This window comes from Podarcis gaigeae (assembly GCF_964106915.1).
Source record: "Podarcis gaigeae genome assembly, chromosome: 8".
Classification (NCBI taxonomy): Eukaryota; Metazoa; Chordata; class Lepidosauria; order Squamata; family Lacertidae; genus Podarcis; species Podarcis gaigeae.
In genome coordinates this window covers 3,737,143-3,750,837 of record NC_139684.1, presented here as the reverse complement: position 1 = coordinate 3,750,837, position 13,695 = coordinate 3,737,143, and the positions used below count along the sequence as shown (strand labels likewise).

The 13,695-nt window shown below is 44.3% G+C and overlaps 3 long non-coding RNA genes across 7 annotated transcripts in view; 1 reads left to right on the top strand and 2 right to left on the bottom strand.

The window, feature by feature from the left end:
* Window positions 1-13,695, bottom strand: part of LOC310851240 — a 984,470-nt gene extending 970,775 nt beyond the window's left edge. The window contains exon 1 of the long non-coding RNA XR_014567631.1: window positions 13,618-13,695. This is a non-coding gene — a long non-coding RNA (uncharacterized lncRNA). The remainder of the gene's footprint in view (window positions 1-13,617) is intronic.
* Window positions 3,649-7,611, top strand: LOC310851244. Of its 5 annotated transcripts, none has more exons than XR_014567640.1 (4): window positions 3,649-3,781; window positions 4,020-4,159; window positions 6,687-6,823; window positions 7,502-7,611. It is a non-coding gene; the product is annotated as an uncharacterized lncRNA (long non-coding RNA). The 5 variants fall into 5 exon arrangements; XR_014567641.1 differs by having other exon boundaries at window positions 4,020-4,245; XR_014567644.1 differs by having other exon boundaries at window positions 7,426-7,533.
* Window positions 6,522-7,548, bottom strand: LOC310851260. Its single transcript, XR_014567666.1, has 2 exons — window positions 7,421-7,548; window positions 6,522-6,772 (listed from the first exon to the last, which is right to left on the bottom strand). It is a non-coding gene; the product is annotated as an uncharacterized lncRNA (long non-coding RNA).

Genomic DNA, 13,695 nt, shown 5'->3' with positions numbered 1-13,695 from the left:
GATAACCAGCGGGGGAGACCACCAAGATCCTCACACGCCAGATATAAGCAATACAGCTTGCAAACAAAGGGATAACTCAGTCCGTAGCATGAGTCTCCCAGGGTTGTTGGGCAAAAAGATTCTCGTGCTGCAGGGGGCTGGAAGGCCACATGTTGGTTGATTTATTTATTTACTTACAAATTTTATAATCTGCCCTTTGTAGAAATATAGCAAGTGGGAAAATAAAGATGGGAGAATCAAGAAAAGATCCATAAAACATCAAGGAATATCAATCAATACTGATTGGTTAAAATCATGTTGCCTGTTTAAACAAAGTTTTCAAAAGATTTCTGAAGGAAAGATCTGGTCCTTGACAAACCTCTAGTAGCAGGGAGTTCCACAGGGCTTGGCCTGTCACACTATAGGGTACATCCCTAGTGAAGACTAGTTGAAACTCAGGGGTGCTGGGAACCACCAGAGGTTCTCAGTGATTGAGGTGAAGCATAAGGAATCAGGGTGTCCCTGAAATAATTGGGGTCCTAGTCATCTGGGGCTTTTCTTTGATTCTATGATTCTAAGAGCCTTCTTTCCTGGGGGTTCCCTTTGGGGTTCCCCAGCGTCTCTGCATCCAGCCAATCCATGACACCACTGCATTACAGCTTCCATCAGCTGCAAAACTCCTACAGGTCACCGGGCTGCAGGAAGACGGAATTAAGAGGAAGAAAGGTGCCGCACAGCACACAATGTTTGGAAGCTGTCAAGCAGGCAGATCTTAGAAAACAGAAGAGGACAGATAGGGGGTCCCGCCTTTAGGGAGCCCTTTGAAGTGTCAAAGGTAAAAGATGGGGGAAATCCTGTTAGGTCATTTAGTTCATCCCCCTGGGCTCCTGGCAGAACAGCCCGCGGTGCTGTCTCCTGGGCTTCACGCCTAAAATAATTTAGTTCCAGCCTTAATACAAAAATACGGATCTTCTTTATGCAAAGGACCAACCTTCCAGCGGGGCCTTCCTCCTCCACACCGCTGCCATGGGAGGCATTTAAGAAGCCAGCAAATTATAAAAAGAATAAATTCAGTTCTCCTGAGATCATAGGGGAAACAGGCAGGATGGGGAATGGAGGGAGATTGCATATTGCATCAGTTGCACAAAGGTTTCAAGGGATGAGTGAGCGGCAGGTTCTACTGGGGCTTGAACCAAATCCTAGATCATGGGTAGGTGAACTAAGGCCCAGGGGCAGGATCCGGCCAATCGCCTTCTAAATCCGATCCACGACGGTCCAGGAATCAACATGTTTTTACAAGAGTAGAATGTATCCTTTTATTTGAAATGCATCTCTGGGTTATTTGTGGGGCATAGGAATTCGTTCATCCCCTCTGCCCCCCAAAAATATAGTCCGGCCCCCCACAGGGTCTAAGGAACAGTGGACCGGCCCCCTGCTGAAAAGGTTTGCTGACCCCTTGATCCTAGATCTAATAGGAAATTTTGCCTTAAAAGCCTGGATGTTAGATTAGAAATATCCCAGGGGCAAAAGAGAAGATCACATGTACACTTTGGAGAAGGCATGCCTTTAAAAAAGAAGAAGAGGGGAAAGTAGCAGATATTTTTCCTCCAAACAAAGGTAACTAATTGGGGGGGGGGGGGAGTGTGCCGAAGGTCAGGTCCAAAACATGGGAGGCAGGATTTTCTGCCATAGCAAAGTCGAGGGAGAGGCAGTGTGGTGCAGTGGCGAGAGTGTTGGACTGTGACCTGGGAGACCAGGGTTCAAATCCCCCCTCGGCCATTAAGGGTGACCTCGGGTGTGTGTGTCAATCAGTGCCTGCCAGAGTAACCTACCTCAGTGTTGTTGTGGGGATTAAAGGAGGAGGGAGAGAAACATCTTGTGCCACCTCGGGCTCCTCGGAGAAAAAGGCGGGATAGAAATGCAATCAAATAAGCAGCCTTGGAGCATTTTCCGTGCTTCTCCTTCTGGCTGGCCTCCCTCCCAGGGCTGTCGTGCGAATAAAAAAGGAAGGGCTGGGGGGGTTAGGCTGGCAGTCGCTGCCTCTCAGCCTGGCCTCCCTCCCAGGGCTGTTGGGAGGAAGCGCCATGGAATGAACAAGGGAGGGAAGAAAGGCTCTGGGCAGTTTCCATGCCAACCAGGGAGCTTCTCCAGGTCGGGCTTGGTGCGGCTGGAGCTGCTGAGGCTGCGCAGGGCCTTCTCCTCCCTCTTCCTCCTCCTCCCTCCCGCCTCAGCCTCTGACCACCTGCACCTGCACACCTGGCAGGGAAAACAGCACTTTTGCCGCTTCTCGCGACCCGTAGCTCGGAAGCCGCGCCGCGTTGGCTGTCGGGAAACGCAGTCCTCCCTTGTCATTCATTTCCGTTCTCTGGGGGAAGAATTAGAGGGCAGGTACTACGAGTCCCAGAAGGCAGTGGGCGAGCCGGCTCCAACCCCTCTTTCCTTTCTCACGCGCCTGATTCGAGGCCTCCCCATTGGCGGCTCATCCGACTCTGTATCTGGGCGAAGCCCGGGTCCTGTCAGCCAATGGGAGGCGAGAGTCGGGCGCGGGGGGCGTGGCAGGGCGGGGGGCCGTTGCTTCAAGATCTCGGCTGTTGCCCCCGAGCCCGGGACCCGAGAAGCAGAGCCAGAGCCTCTTCGCCGCTCCCTCCTCGCGTCCTTTCAGCCCCAGAATGAGGCGTCCCACTCGCCACAGGAAAGACTGGCGGTCCCTGCCCCCCAATGGTCCTACTTCTCTATGGAGCTGGAAAGGGAGGCTCCGACCTCCAGGCTCCCAGAGGCAAAGTTAGGAGGTTCTGGGAGGCCTCGCATTGCAGTTCTACCAAAGAAGACCACCCTGCACTAGTTAGCGCGGTTGGAGATAGAGCATGGTGCTGATAATGCCAAGGTTGCAGGTTGATCTTCGTAACGGCCACCTGCATTTTCCTGCATTTCAGGGGGTTGGACTAGAGGACCTTTAGGATTCCTTCTAATTCTGCAGGTCTGTGATTCTAACATCTCTAAGGGGAGGGGGGGCACACATCTTGCATCTCCAGCTAAAAAGAGCTAGATGAGCAGCTTACGATTAACTCCATGTGGTCATATTCTGGGTGCACGTTACTGTTGCTGCACCTCCCCCCCCCAACGGGGTCTTTAGCAGTGAGTGACTACTGACCTGCATTTACTACTGACCCTGTGCCTTGGATTTCAACCTCTTGATTTGGCTAAGTACTGGTGCAGTGGTTGATCAGCTTGCAGTCTCTTTGTGTTGTGCTAATTGTTGCCACCCACCCACTCCTTGGGTCCTGGCTGGGCCCTTCAAATCCAGAGAGAAGCTGGGGTTATGCCAAAGCAGCCAGCCCACATTGATAGGTAGTGAATTACATATGATAGGATGTTCCAGCCCCGAATGACAGAAGTGTGGAAACTTGCTCTGAGTTTAGGAACAAGGCAGCAAAAATTACGCTTGTCCTCCTCTCTGGTCCTCTCCCTGGTCTTTGGTTCTGTGTTGTGATTGATCCTGTTCTAGCCGCTGAAACATGACTTGGAATAAGACTTGTCAACTTCATGATTGTCTAAGAAATGGTAGGGAGGAGCATAGGCTAATTGCTCATGGAATTATAAAGCTTTATCAAGTACCTCCAAAGCCATTAAAAATCTGTTTGGTATACAAATAATTGAGCTTCTTCTGATAAAAGTGTTGAGTATAGTCAGGCAGCTGATGTGATAACTGGGGTCTATAAAAAGACTATTAATCTTTGGTCTGCGGTGTAACCCTGCAGGACTCTTCAACCAAGCGTTCGGCCCCTGTCTCCAGATGGGAAGAGTAAGTCCAAGGTGCAGGGTTCTTGGTGTTGAGCAGGGTTATCCTTGGGCCTTCGCCCTTCTCAAGTCTGGGCTGGTTTGTTTTTCTTCATTAAGAGTTTTTTTCTGGGCTGCTTAAGCTTTCTTTCTTTGGTGCTGCTTTCATTTCATTTCCTCTTTTTGGCGGGAAGCTTCAGTTTCGGAAGTGCTTTGTAAGAACAACTTGGACGTTTTTCTGATCTTGTCTGCTCAATCTCTAGGAATTTCCAAAGAGAGGAATTTTTGAGCAAGACACCTGCTGCAAGTTCAGAATGGGGAAGTGAAGGCAAAGATGCCTTCAGCTGCTGCTCCTGCCCCAATGGATGCCTGGAAAAGTACAGGACAAGTGCCTGGGCAGCAGGTCGGTACAAAGATAAGAAGAAGTTTATTAGCTTTTGAAGACTTCTTTGAAAGGAGTAGCTGAACCAAGAAGGGCATGTTTTCTTGGTAATGTCTAGCCACAACTCCCAGTCATGCTCTTCAAGAGGCATCACATATGTCAAGAATGTATAACTTGCTGTTGAAATGGAACACTCAGGATGAAACGGTGAAATCAGTTATGATTAAATGGGCACAAGATGTTGGACATAATATTATGATGGCTGACTGGGAACAGTTATGGACCACAGGTATGAAGTTCATGGCATGTAATGCCTTAAGAGAGAATATAATGAAAATGATCTACAGGTGGTACATGACACCAGCCAAGCTTGCAAAAAATTATCATTTGCCCGATAATAAATGTTGGAAATGCAAAGAGACTGAAGGTACATTCTTTCACCTTTGGTGGACATGCCCAAGGATTAAGACTTTCTTGTTTTTAAATAATATTTATTAAGGTTTTGAAAGATTACAAAATTAAAGAAAAAAGAGCAAAAACACAGAGAAATAAAAACAATTAAGAGAAAAAAACAAATCAATCTTTCCATAACTTATCTTTCATTTGCTTGTTTCCTTGACCTCCTCACACCTCCCTTTTTTGTGTTCTAGTTCAGTTAGCTATTTCAGCAAATCCTTTCCATCCTTGTTTTTATCCTAATAATTTATCTTAATATAATGTAACTTTACATTCTCACCAATTAACAATCTATTTTTTCTTAATCTTTTATAACATTTCTGCTAAAACCACATAACTTCATTCCAAGACTTTCTGGGAGATGATCTATAATGAAATGAAAAAGGTATTTAAATATACCTTTCTGAAGAAACCAGAGGCCTTTCTCCTGGGCATGGTCGGCCAATTGGTGCCAAAGAAGGACAGAACTTTCTTTATGTATGCTACAACAGCAGCAAGAATACTTACTGCAAAGTACTGGAAGACACAAGATCTACCCACCAGGGAAGAATGGCAGATGAAGGTGATGGACTACATGGAACTGGCGGAAATGACTGACAGAATCCAAGACTAGGGAGAAGAGTCGGTGGAAGAAGATTGGAAGAAATTTAAAGTTTATTTACAGAAACATTGTAAAATTAAGAAATGTTAGAAGGATGTTGGAATGAAGTTATGTGGTTTTAGCAGAAATGTTATAAAGGATTAAGAAAAAACAGACTGTTAATTGGTGAAAGGAAGGAAAGTAAAGTTACATTACATTAAGATAAATTACAGGACAAAAATTGGAAAAGATGGAAAGGATTTGCTGAAATAGCTAACCAAACTAGAATACAAAAAAGGGAGGTGTGAGGAGGTCAAGGAAACAAGCAAATGAAAGATAAGTTATAGGAAGATTCGCTGTGTTGTTGTTTTTTAATTGTTTGTATTTTTCTGTTTTCTTCTTTTTCTTCCCCCCCCCCCTTTTTCCTTATTGTGATGTGTTGTTTTGTTTTTGTTTATTATGGTGTTTTCAATTTTTTCTTTTTGTAACCTTTAAAACTTTAATAAATATTATTCTAAAAAAAAAAAAAACAAGAGGCATCACATAGAAGGGGTACAAACCCTTTGTTCATTCTTTGTGATCTGTGCCACAGGCCTCTGTTGGCAAGAAATGGCAAGCTCTCAGAGGGGAAAAAGTATTGTATTGTTAGTCTTCGCCAATTCAAAGTGGCACCTAAAAGGATGGAGACATCCATGTGTTCGAAGACTCAAAAGGTGAAAGGGATCGGTTTTAAAATCACCGAAAAATGCCTTGTATTTGACGACTTGCCTAGTAGCCCCAGGCAACCAGGAATTCATGCAGGTGACTGAGCAGCCAGCTCACTTGATTTCCTGGTTAGCTGTAAAGGAAGAGTAGTCTTGTCTCATCTGCAGTCATCACAGAAACACAGTGGACTATCAGAGTGTCTCTCCACCACCATCCTTCATGGAAGAAGCCACTTTTTTGCTGCGTTTCCATGCTGACTTTGGAGGAGGGGGCAAAACAAATATTGCAGGCTAGTAACTTTTTGACATTTGTAAGGCTGGCTGAAGAAGTACCCTTCTTCAAGGCCAAGTCTCCCCTTTGTGTACAAAATGGATGCAGCAGGTGGAAGGAGAACTGCTGCTGCATCCTTGTGGAGCTCCTCTTGTCCTGGCAGGAGTACAGCTATGGGGCTGGGCCCTGTGCTGTAGGATCACGCTATACGAGTTATTAGAGGGTTGAGATGTTATGTCACCAGAGAAATGGATGGTTGTTTTCAACCCTTGCACAAAGCAGACACAAATGCCTAGACAAGGGCTGGGATCTAAGAAATACCCTTCTTAGATGTGTGTCTATAATGTGTCTGTGTTGAAAAAGGTTCTAAACTTATATAGATATATAATAATTTTATTAAATTTTCAATAACAAAAATAAAAAACAAACACAACAACAACCACAAACAATACTTGAAGCCTTTCTGTCTCACTAGCTTCCTGATCTGGTTAAGCCTTGGTCCAGAAGTCAGCTTGACACCTGCTTACTCACATCTAGGTTCAATGTTGAGAGACGTACTTCAATGGGAAGCTGGTACAGCTCTTTCCTGCTCACAGGTCTTTGAGGAGTCAATCCAGCCATGGCTACGGGAGAGAAATAATAATCATCATATGGAAGAACCTCCATTAATCCAGGTTTGCAAATTCATAAAGCTTGGGCTACTAGTTTGATGAATCATGCCAGGACCATAGAGGGGACAAATTGCAAAAAGGGGTTGTTTTGTAAAGGAGAAAGTTTGCTGCTATTTGTTTTACTTTATTATTATTATTATTATTATTATTATTATTATTATTATTATTATTATATACCCTACCAATGTGGTGTAGTGGTTAAGAGTGGTAATCTCGTAATCTGGGGAACCGGGTTCGAGTCTCCGCTCCTCCACATGCAGCTGCTGGGTGACCTTGGGCTAGTCACACCTCTTTGAAGTCTCTCAGCCCCACTCACCTCACAGAGTGTCTGTTGTGGGGGAGGAAGGGAAAGGAGAATGTTAGCCGCTTTGAGACTCCTTAAAAGGAGTGAAAGGCGGGATATCAAATCCAAACTCTTCTTCCTCTTCTTCTACCCTTTTCCCTGAAAGGGAATGAAGACAACTTATAAGCAAAATAAGAAAGAAGCCATTAATTGGCTCTTGAGTTGTTTTTGTTTTATTAAGCATTTTGTATTTTTATGTTGTGATCTGTCATTTGTGTGTTTATATGATAAATGCAATAATACAACCTACACCTCACCACAGCCATAGCAATGGAATGCAGGGAGCATCCTTAGACCAAGCCCAGCCATTGATCCTCCAACCTTGGTGTCGTCTACAGATGATAATTGGCAGTTGGCCCTCTGGGGCTTCAGACAGAGAGTCTTTTCCCAGCCCCACCTGGAGATGCTGAGGACTGAACCTGGGACCTTGTGGATCCAAAACAGATGCTCTATTGTTTTGTGGATCCAAAACAGATGCTCTACTTCAGCCCACTTGACAACTATGGGAGAAGAGTGGGCCTCCTGGATCTGGGAATAAGATCCATCTTTCACCTGCACAGAGCTCTCCCTCTCCCCGCCTGTGGCTTCCAGCAACTGATATTCAGAAACACTGCTGCCTTCCGCTGTGGAGGTAGAACAGGGTCCTGAGGCACCCTGGATCGAAGATGCTCAGGGCTTTGTAAAAAAAATTATTTACTTACTATGAGGCAGGTATTCAGCTCCACTTTATGGGGAAAGATGACATCTTCCCCCTGAAGCGCTTTGCTTATTAGAATTGTCATTTGCTGACAAATTCCTCATCGGTCAGGTGTTGGTACAAACCCTTCCCTAGATTAAACACTGAAATCCTGGGCCAATGTTTTAGGGCAGCCCACCACGCTTTAGTTGAAATTGGGCATTCACCAGCTTCTAACAGAAGTACGGAGTTGAAAATACAAACTAGACAGAGCACTGGCACTTCCAGGATGAGTCAAGCAACCTCAGGTCAGATCACCTGCACACTCACAGATTCAGCAGCACTCCAGCAGGTGCCAAGAGAACTAACTTGTGACTATCTTTCTAGTTAACTTCCCCCTGTTTACTTTGGACCCTTATTGAGAACGCTTATTTAGAAAGTTAGAATATTGCTTTTTTATGTGCCTAGAATTGTGAGTGTATGCTGCTGCACTTTGTTGTTAAAACTACCTTTATAATACATTCCTTATTTTTTATATTATTTCCATGTGGACCCACCTTTGTCGTTTGGGAGGGTTCAGATACACACATTAAGGACAGCATTCTGTGTGACTCCCGCTAAAGATCCTTTGGGAGGGAGTGTGCTCTCAGGACCACATGGGTGCTGGTTTCACAGTGTCTCCAAACACACATGTCTATCAGGCCCCATGTTAGCATGTCACAGTCCAAAGCAAGAACTTGTAGGTGCTTGGGGGGAAGCAGCAAAGTGAGATAGGGCACAATTTTCCAGGCCATCCCTGACACAAGGGGGACAAATTTTGTAGGAAACCCTTTGAAGGCCTTCCTGCAACAGAAGCAGTCTCTTGCAACAGAGAGGTAGACGACTGCTCCATGTCCTGAGAGCCAGTGTGGTGTAGTGGTTAAGAGCGGTAGACTCGTAATCTGGTGAACCGGGTTTGCGTCTCCTCTCCTCCACATGCAGCGCTGGGTGACCTTGGGCTAGTCATACTTCTCTGAAGTCTCTCAGCCCCACTCACCTCACAGAGTGTTTGTTGTGGGGGAGGAAGGAAAAGGAGAATGTTAGCCGCTTTGAGAATCCTTCGGGTAGTGATAAAGTGGGATATCAAATCCAAACTCCTCTTCTTAAAAAACAAAAACAAAAACAACTGCTCCATGTCCTACTTGATCATACCTGTGCCAGCAAGGAGTGGTAATATGCTTTTAATAAACATGAATGCTTCAATTTCATAACAGTAATTGGAAAGAGTCTCATCCTAAACCTGATGCATTATCAGACAGTTTATCCTCACCTTTCAAGCTCCTTAATTAAGTTTGCTATGCGCCTCTTGTCTTCAGGACATAAATCCTGCAGAGAAGCACTCTTCATTCCTCCTTTGCCAGGGACTTGAAAATTAAAACCAGCTTTTAAAAAAGCAATCATGCCCTTCCTGATTGGCGGAGGGGGCATGAACAGGCAGCTGCAAGGGATTTGTTAAAAGGAAACATGTCTTCCTGCCATAGCTGTCAACTTTCAGGTTTGAAAATAAGGGATCAGCAGCCTCTCCTGTCCAGTCTACGGGATATCTAACAATACGGGATCGCAGCGGGAAGCAGCGGGAAACAGTGCTGAAATAAGGGAATTTCCCGGGGGGAAAGGGAAGGTTGACAGCTATGCTTCCTGCTCCTCCTATTTGAGGCTGAAAGGCAGCTCATCTGTCACAACACTATACACAGCTGCAAGAACAGGCAATAATGGAGGTGTATCCAGAGTTTTGACTCCCTAAAAGAAGCTTTTAATCCTTAGGCACTGTGACAGAAACTGGTCTTGCTTGCTCCATTTTGGCCCCAGGCTTGCAAATATTAATCTAGCCAGTTACAAATGCTAAAGAAGATTTTTAGACGCCTGGACAAGGAGGATTTTTCAAGGCCTACACAATTACTTTATCCTTGCCCCTTGAATGCCACAATGATGGCACAAATGATGGCACAAAAAAAGAAAAAAAAAGGCTTCTAAGCCAGATACAAACAGCCACTTTTCAGCTGTGGGAGAATAAGAAGAGAGCAAGGGAGGCAGAAAAAGTCTGCATTCAATTGGACTGCCATCGCTGCCACCATCCTAGACCACGTTTACATTATACCTAATTTCTTTCAGTATTTTAACATTGCAAACCACCCTGGATGCCCAGCTTCTCTCTAGATTTGAAGGGCCCAGCCAGCACCCAAGGAGTGAGTGGGTGGCAACAATTAACACAATACAAAGAGACTGGGCTGATCAACTAGGGCTATTGAATCTATTGAATTCAGCTGCCTGAAGAAAAGAACTTCTTGTAGAAGAAACATGAAGAAAATTAGCCATAGAAAATTCATCTACCTTCAAGAAACAAATTTCTTGACATGGCAGTAACTTCTAAGGGCCAATACAGAGAACACGTTTTCACACAAACAGGAATGATTCCTGGATCTGACAAAAAAATATAGGTATATCACGGGAGCAGAGAGCACAAATTGGACTCATTGTCAGATGGGTTAAGCTATTAAAATTATCCATGAAAATATTTCTTTCTCTTTTCAGTAACAGCAGTCAGAATATAAAAGCAAGTCAAAGCAGGCCAACAAAACTCTGTCTCACCTTCTCTGATACCTCTGAGTAAGGAAGAGCCAATTGGGAGTTGGCTAGGCAGGCAAATGAATCTCAAAAGCCCGGATCTAATGACATTATTCACAGCTTGATCTCATATACTCCCAGGGTAGGGAGACTGCCTGAGAACCGCGTGTGCATGTACACTACCTTGGGCTCCATGATGGAGAAGGCTAACTGTAAGCAAATAAACATGTAAGTATGAGCAGCTAGAGATCAAATGTTCCTAAATGGCAGCTTTAAGCCATTTCTCTAGCTCTATAAGGAGTACCTAAGGCTGCCTGCCAGCCTGTGAAAATGAGATGATGGTGCCTAAAAACACACCAAGATTTTTCCAGCCCTCCTAAAGGACCTGAAAAGGTTGTATCCCTAAGTTTTCATTTTAACTCTTTTACTTCTAGCCCTCTCCCCAAAGATACAAACAAACCCCCAATCTAATTTTAACCTGTTGCTCCAAAGTCGCTGAGACAAGGGTGCATGTACCGTATGCACAGAGTGAATCCAAATCAGGTCCTGGCCCAATTCACTACCCAACAATTCAAGCTAAATTTGGCAACCATTCAAAGATCATACCTGGGACATAGACAGGTGGCTGCTCTTCATCAGAAACTGAATGCAATTTCATTCAAGGAAAGCACGGGCAAAAGGTTTGTTCCATTCTACATTTTACAGTCTGGAAATATTATCTCCGTGATTGAGCTAGTCTGAAAATTCTTCTGCATCAAAATTGAAGTTGAGACGCAGCACAACACTGACTGGGAGACTACAGACATTTCTGTAAATCCACTTTGCTATTACTCTTAAACAGACCTGAATGAAAAGGTTGTCTTTTATTCAAGACCCTGTAACTAGCTCAATCACGGAGGTAATGAGCCACATTTATTTGTATTAGCCTTTATTATAATAGCAACTCCTGGAGGCTATACACTCAATGAATGCTCCTCAGACTCTTATTTTGGACACAGACTAAGCTTTAAAGTCACACATTTTTGAAAAAGCTATCTGGGGTTCTTACAAGCAGGTACTGGTATCTGGGGGATCAGGAGAGAAATCTGGGTAAACTGCACCCGCCAAGACCATACCATGGGACCCTTCCCTGTTGGACCATCCAGTCTCCCATCAGACTGCATATCTTTAGCAGGCATTTATCATCTCATAGTAGATTCAATTAAGTTGGCCATCAGCCCATTGCCAAGTAGTGGCAGCAAGTTACATCCAAGAAGTTGTTCTCCACACATCATCTCTTCTAGATGCTGAAAGGAAGCTTTTTACTCTGCCCCAGTGGGCCTGGGGGGGTGGCGGCAACCATATGGACTAAAATCCATATGGAAAGATTTAGTTTAAATACATCAGCTGAAGACCTATGTATGCAAATTAGTTCAAAAAGGATGTGAACATATTAATACCAAACAGATATTGAGGCACCTGATCAAGGTCTGTATTTTAAAATGAGCTTAAAGATTGCAAATGTTTTATGCCAGGCAGAAAACCAGCTGGCTAAGGACTTTGGCAGATGTTTATCCTCCTGGACAAGGGCCCCCCGATATATAGCAGGAGCCAAAATTCTCGAAGTTGTAAAAGGGAATTATAGGCTGGGAGCAAAGGTTACATTGACCCTACATATTATACAATCAAGCTGCAAAAAACACTAATTAAGAGTTAGTAAATAGTAGGATTTATTGTTTAACAGAAAATAATACCATGTGCCTCCCATTAGAGACTTTAGCCACATTTTCCTAAGGTTAAAGGGCAAGAGCTAATGGGAAAAGCAGCTGGCCAGGAAAGGGGGGTGGAAACTGAAGAGTTTGACTTTGAAAAGGATCTATGTTAATGTATGAGATTTGTTGGCTTAAATGTAATGATGCAAAGGATTTAGAAAGTAAGAAATGTTAGATTCTTATGTTAGATTCTTATTTCATTGATGGTGTGTGAGAATGTGAACCCAATATCTCTGTTTAAGACAAAAATGTAAGACAGAATGAGCCATCTGTTTTAGCCATCTATTTTGGAATGGAGGGGCAACAAGGGCAAAAGGTGATCTGGTAATTAAGGTGCCTTGTCGAGGCAAATGTAAGATATATGGCTACTTGTTTGCCATTTATGGATAGAAGGAAATATAGCTCTTTGTCTCCCATAAAAGGTAATAGGAAATGGGTGTATCTTTTATGATTGGTTCTAGCAAACAGCCAATAGGAATTTCAACCAGGCTGATTGGACAGAGGCAGCCAAAGGAGGAGCAAGGGGGCTGGGTTGAGGAAATATAAGTGCTGGCCATCAGGGCTGGAGGATGGGTAGAGCTTTGGTAACCATATACCACTGTGCCTATCATTTATTTGTCTGACAAATAAATTATTATTTTAATTTCTCTATTGCTGCGTTGAATATTTCATTGCAGCTAAGCGTTAACCACAAGCAGGGTGCTACAATATCTTGGGAAAGAAGAAAGTGTATGTGGATAATGACAGTAAGCATCAGTAAATGATTACAGTACATGGAAAACAAAATAGCACGTTTATGCAATTACTTGCATATACTGCTCCTTATACACTGTTCCCTATTCAGGTACTATTTATTTTTCCTCCTCTCTCCCCATTTCTATCTATTGCTATAAGCCTTTGTTAACATTTTATTCTTGTGCACTGCACTAGTACTTAGCCAAATAAAAAGGTTGAAATCCAAGGCACAGGGTCCAGGTCAGTAGTAAATGCAGATCAGTAGTGCAGCAACAGTAACGTGCACCCAGAATATGACCATATGGAGTTATCGTAAGCTGCTCATCTAGCACTTTTAAGTGGGAGATGCAAGATGTGTCCCCCCCTTAGAGATGTTAGAATCATAGACCTGCAGAATTAGAAGGAATCCTAAAGGTCCTCTAGTCCAACCCCCTGAAATGCAGGAAAATGCAGGTGGCCGTTAGAAAGATCAAACCTGCAACCTTGGCATTATCAGCACCACGCTCTATCCAACCGCGCTAACTAGTGCAGGGTGGTCTTCTTTGGTAGAAGTGCAATGCGAGGCCTCCCAGAACCTCCTCACTTTGCCTCTGGGAGCCTGGAGGTCGGAGCCTCCCTTTCCAGCTCCATAGAGAAGTAGGACCATTGGGGGGCAGGGACCGTCAGTCTTTCCTGTGGCGAATGGGACGCCTCATTCTGGGGCTGAAAGGACGCGAGGAGGGAGCGACGAAGAGGCTCTGGCTCTGTTTTGCAGGGTCACGGGCTC